Genomic DNA, 6,167 nt, shown 5'->3' with positions numbered 1-6,167 from the left:
TGACCCAAACTGCTACAGACCTACAGTGCCTTGCGAAAGTATTCGGCCCCTTTGAACTTTGCGACCTTTTGCCACATTTCAGGCTTCAAACATAAAGATATAAAACTGTATTTTTTTGTGAAGAATCAACAACAAGTGGGACACAATCATGAAGTGGAACGGCATTTATTGGATATTTCAAACTTTTTTAACAAATCAAAAACTGAAAAATTGGGCGTGCAAAAATATTCAGCCCCTTTACTTTCAGTGCTGCAAACTCTCTCCAGAAGTTCAGTGAGGATCTCTGAATGATCCAATGTTGACCTAAATGACTAATGATGATAAATACAATCCACCTGTGTGTAATCAAGTCTCCGTATAAATGCACCTGCACTGTGATAGTCTCAGAGGTCCGTTAAAAGCGCAGAGAGCATCATGAAGAACAAGGAACACACCAGGCAGGTCCAAGATACTGTTGTGAAGAAGTTTAAAGCCGTATTTGGATACAAAAAGATTTCCCAAGCTTTAAACATCCCAAGGAGCACTGTGCAAGCGATAATATTGAAATGGAAGGAGTATCAGACCACTGCAAATCTACCAAGACCTGGCCGTCCCTCTAAACTTTCAGCTCATACAAGGAGAAGACTGATCAGAGATGCAGCCAAGAGGCCCATGATCACTCTGGATGAACTGCAGAGATCTACAGCTGAGGTGGGAGACTCTGTCCATAGGACAACAATCAGTCGTATATTGCACAAATCTGGCCTTTATGGAAGAGTGGCAAGAAGAAAGCCATTTCTTAAAGATATCCATAAAAAGTGTTGTTTAAAGTTTGCCACAAGCCACCTGGGAGACACACCAAACATGTGGAAGAAGGTGCTCTGGTCAGATGAAACCAAAATTGAACTTTTTGTCAACAATGCAAAACGTTATGTTTGGCGTAAAAGCAGCACAGCTCATCACCCTGAACGCACCATCCCCACTGTCAAACATGGTGGTGGCAGCATCATGGTTTGGGCCTGCTTTTCTTCAGCAGGGACAGGGAAGATGGTTAAAATTGATGGGAAGATGGATGGAGCCAAATACAGGACCATTCTGGAAGAAAACCTGATGGAGTCTGCAAAAGACCTGAGACTGGGACGGAGATTTGTCTTCCAACAAGACAATGATCCAAAACATAAAGCAAAATCTACAATGGAATGGTTCAAAAATAAACATATCCAGGTGTTAGAATGGCCAAGTCAAAGTCCAGACCTGAATCCAATCGAGAATCTGTGGAAAGAACTGAAAACTGCTGTTCACAAATGCTCTCCATCCAACCTCACTGAGCTCGAGCTGTTTTGCAAGGAGGAATGGGAAAAAATTTCAGTCTCTCGATGTGCAAAACTGATAGAGACATACCCCAAGCGACTTACAGCTGTAATCGCAGCAAAAGGTGGCGCTACAAAGTATTAACTTAAGGGGGCTGAATAATTTTGCACGCCCAATTTTTCAGTTTTTGATTTGTTAAAAAAGTTTTAAATATCCAATAAATGTCGTTCCACTTCATGATTGTGTCCCACTTGTTGTTGATTCTTCACAAAAAAATACAGTTTTATATCTTTATGTTTGAAGCCTGAAATGTGGCAAAAGGTCGCAAAGTTCAAGGGGGCCGAATACTTTCGCAAGGCACTGTATATCTATCCTACCCTGCCTTTCTAAGGTCTTCGAAAGCCAAGTCAACAAACAGATTACCAACCATTTTGAATCTCACCATACCCTCTCTGCTATGCAATCTGGTTTCAGAGCTGGTCATGGGTGCACCTCAGCCACGGTCAAGGTCCTAAATGATATCTTAACCGCCATCGATAAGAAACATTACTGTGCAGCCGTATTCATTGATCTGGCCAAGGCTTTCGACTCTGTCAATCACCACATCCTCATCGGCAGACTCGACAGACTTGGTTTCTCAAATGATTGCCTCGCTTGGTTCACCAACTACTTCTCTGATAGAGTTCAATGTGTCAAATCGGAGGGTCTGTTGTCCGGACCTTTGGCAGTCTCTATGGGGGTACCACAGGGTTAAATTCTTGGACCGACTCTCTTCTCTGTATACATCAATGATGTCACTCTTGCTGCTGGAGTGAGTCTCTGATCCACCTCTACGCAGACGACACCATTCTGTGTACTTCTATCCCTTCTTTGGACACTGTGTTAACAACCCTCCAGGCAAGCTTCAATGCCATACAATGCCATACAACTCTCCTTCCGTGGCCTCCAATTGCTCTTAAATACAAGTAAAACTAAATGCATGCTCTTCAACCGATCGCTGCCTGCACCTGCCCACCTGTCCAACATCACTACTCTGGACGGCTCTGACTTAGAATACGTGGACAACTACAAATACCTAGGTGTCTGGTTAGACTGTAAACTCTCCTTCCAGACCCACATCAAACATCTCCAATCCAAAGTTAAATCTAGAATTGGCTTCCTATTTCACAACAAAGCATCCTTCACTCATGCTGCCAAACATACCCTTGTAAAACTGACCATCCTACCAATCCTTGGCTATTACAAAATAGCCTCCAATACCCTACTCAACTAATTGGATGCAGTCTATCACAGAGCCATCCGTTTTGTCACCAAAGCCCCATATACTACCCACCATTGCAACCTGCACGCTCTCGTTGGCTAGGCCTCGCTTCATACTCGTCGCCAAACCCACTGGCTCCATGTCATCTACAAGACCCTGCTAGGTAAAGTCCCCCCTTATCTCAGCTCGCTGGTCACCATAGCATCACCCACCTGTAGCACTCGCTCCAGCAGGAATTATCTCTCTGGTCACCCCCAAAACCAATTATTTCTTTGGCCGCCTCTCCTTCCATTTCTCTGCTGCCAATGACTGGAACGAACTACAAAAATCTCTGAAACTGGAAACACTTATCTCCCTCACTAGCTTTAAGCACCAGCTGTCAGAGCAGCTCACAGATTACTGCACCTGTACATAGCCCACCTATAATTTAGCCCAAACAACTACCTCTTTCCCTACTGTATTTATTTTATTTATTTATTTATTTTGCTCCTTTGCACCCCATTATTTTTATTTCTACTTTGCACATTCTTCCACTGCAAATCTACCATTCCAGTGTTTTACTTGCGATATTGTATTTACTTTGCCACCATGGCCTTTTTTTGCCTTTACCACCCTTATCTCACCTCATTTGCTCACATCGTATATAGACTTGTTTCTATTGTATTATTGACTGTATGTTTGTTTTACGCCATGTGTAACTCTGTGTCGTTGTATGTGTCGAACTGCTTTGCTTTATCTTGGCCAGGTCGCAATTGTAAATGAGAACTTGTTCTCAACTTGCCTACCTGGTTAAATAAAGGTGAAATAAAAAAATATATTAAAAATTAAAAATTGACCACCATTATTCCTGTGACTACACTACCAAACAAAAGTTTGGGGACACTTAGAAATGTCCTTGTTTTTGAAAGAAAGGCACATTTTTTGTCAGTTAAAATAACATCAAATTGATCAGAAATACAGTGTAGACATTGTTAATGTTCTAAATGAAAAAAATGAAAAAAATTACTGAAGATCTCATACAACGCTATGTACTACGGCTGTACTACTCCCACAGAACAGCGCAAACTGGCTCTAACCAGAATAGAAAGAGGAGTGGGAGGCTCCGGTACAAAACTGAGCAAAAAGTACATTAGTGTGTCTAGTTTGAGAAACAGACGCCTCACAAGTCCTTAACTGGCAGCTTCATTAAACAGTACCGACAAAACACCAGCCTCAACGTCAACAGTAAAGAGGCGACTCCGGGATGCTGGCCTTCAGTTTCTTGGCAATTTCTCGCATGGAAAAGCCTTCATTTCTCAGAACAAGAATAGACTGACGAGTTTCAGAAGAAAGGTCTTTGTTTCTGGCCATTTTGAGCCTGTAATCGAACCCACAAATGCTGATGCCCCAGATACTCAACTAGTCTAAAGTTTTATTGCTTCTTTAATCAGGACAACTGTTTCCAGCTGTGCTAACATCATTTCAAAAGGATTTTCTAATGATCAATTAGCCTTTTAAAATGGTAAACTTGGATTAGCTAATAACACAACGTGCCATTTGAACACAGTAGTGATGGTTGACTCTGATGGTTGACTCTGAACGCCTACATAGATATTCCATAAAGATTCTGCTGTTTCCAGCTACAATAGTCATTTACAACATTAACAATGTCTACACTGTATTTTTTATCAATTTTATGTTATTTTAATGGACAAAAAATTTGCTTTTAAAAAAACGAATTATGACATTTCCAAGTGACCCCAAGCTTTTGAACGGTAGTGTAATTATTTTTTAAATCCTAATCAATCTACACACAATAACCCATAATTATTATTATATATTTTGTTTAACTGACATATCATATTTACATAAGTATTCAGACCCTTTACAGTCTTGAGTCTTCTTGGGTATGACACTACAAGCTTGGCACACCTGACTTTCTCCCATTCTTCTCTGCAGATCCTCTCAAGCTATATCAGGTTGGATGGGGAGCATCGCTGCACAGCTATTTTCAGGTCTCTCCGGAGATGTTCGATCAGGTTCAAGTCCGGGCTCTGGCTGGGCCACTCAAGGACATTCAGAGACTTGTCCCGATGCCACTCCTGCATTGTCTTGGCTGTGTGCTTAGGGTTGTTGTCCTGTTGGAAGGTGAACCACTACCACATATCTACAGCACAAAATCCATGTGTACTTGTGTATATAGTGCGTACGTTGTCATGTGTGTGTATGCATGTGTCTGTGTCTATGTTTGTGTTGCTTCACAGACCCCGCTGTTCCATAAGGTGTATTTTTATCTGTTTCTTTTAATCAAATTCTACTGCTTGCATTAGTTACTTAATGTGGAATAGAGTTCCATGTAGTCATGGCTCTATGTAGTACTGTGCGCCTCCCATAGTCTGTTTTGGCATGTCTTGTGGGGTATGCATGGGGGTCCGAGCTGTGCGCCAGTAATTAAAACGCACAGCTCTGTGCATTCAACAAGTCAATACCTCTCATAAATACAAGTAGTGAGGAAGTCAATCTCTTCTCCACCTTGAGCCAGAAGAGATTGACATGTATATTATTATTATTAGCTCTGTGTACATCCAAGGGCCAGCCGTGCTGCCCTGTTCTGAACCAATTGCAATTTTAGTAAGCCCCTTTTTGTGGCACCTGACCACATGACTGAACAGTAGTCCAGGTGCGACAAAACTAGGGCCTGTAGGACCTGCCTTGTTGATAGTGCTGTTAAGAAGGTAGAGCAGTGCTTTGTTATGGACAGACTTCTCCTTATTTTAGCTACTGTTGTATCAATATGTTTTGACCATGGCAGTTTACAATCCAGGGTTACTCCAAGCAGTTTAGTCACCTCCACTTGCTCAATTTCCACATTATTTATTACAATATTTAGTTGAGGTTTAGGGTTTAGTGAATGATTTGTCCCAAATACAATGCTTTAAGTTTCAGAAATATTTAGGTTTAACTTATTCCTTGCCACCCACTCTGAAACTAACTGCAGTTCACCCTTCCATCACCAAACTTTTGGCAGAGATATGGCTTCATGTCATTGCATCATTTGGTATGTTCTTCAATAGCCAGTGAAAAACGGAATAAAGCCTTTTTACACGTGAGTGAAATCCTAAAATAAGGTTATAGAAATATTATTTCATAATTGACTATTTTAATCTGCTAATACTTTGTCATAATGTATTATTATTAATAATAATAATGTATTAATAATGTCATAATATCAATGTCCTGTCATGTCATGTACAGTAATGTGTATAATGAAACTATCACATTTAACAAAACATAAAAACTAAGAAGCAAGCATGTCACATATAAATGCAATTTGGCAGTGGTGTAAAGTACTTAAGTAAAAACATATTTTAAAGGATTACTTAAGTAGTTTTGGGGGGTATCTGTACTTTACTATTTATATTTTTGACTACTTTTACTTTTACTTCACAACATTCGTAAAAGAAAATAATGTACTTTTTCCTCCATACTTTTTCCTGACATCCAAAAATACTCGTTACATTTTGAATGCTTAGCAGGACAGGAAAATTGTCCAAATTCACGCAATTTATCAAGAGAACATCCCAGGTCATCCCTACTGCCTCTCATCTGGCGGACTCGCTAAATTAGTAAATTATGT

Source organism: Oncorhynchus kisutch, linkage group LG13 (genome assembly GCF_002021735.2).
Source record: "Oncorhynchus kisutch isolate 150728-3 linkage group LG13, Okis_V2, whole genome shotgun sequence".
In the NCBI taxonomy this organism is placed as follows: domain Eukaryota; kingdom Metazoa; phylum Chordata; class Actinopteri; order Salmoniformes; family Salmonidae; genus Oncorhynchus; species Oncorhynchus kisutch.
The sequence above is the reverse complement of the archived record's forward strand: the minus strand, read 5'-3'. Positions refer to the sequence as shown.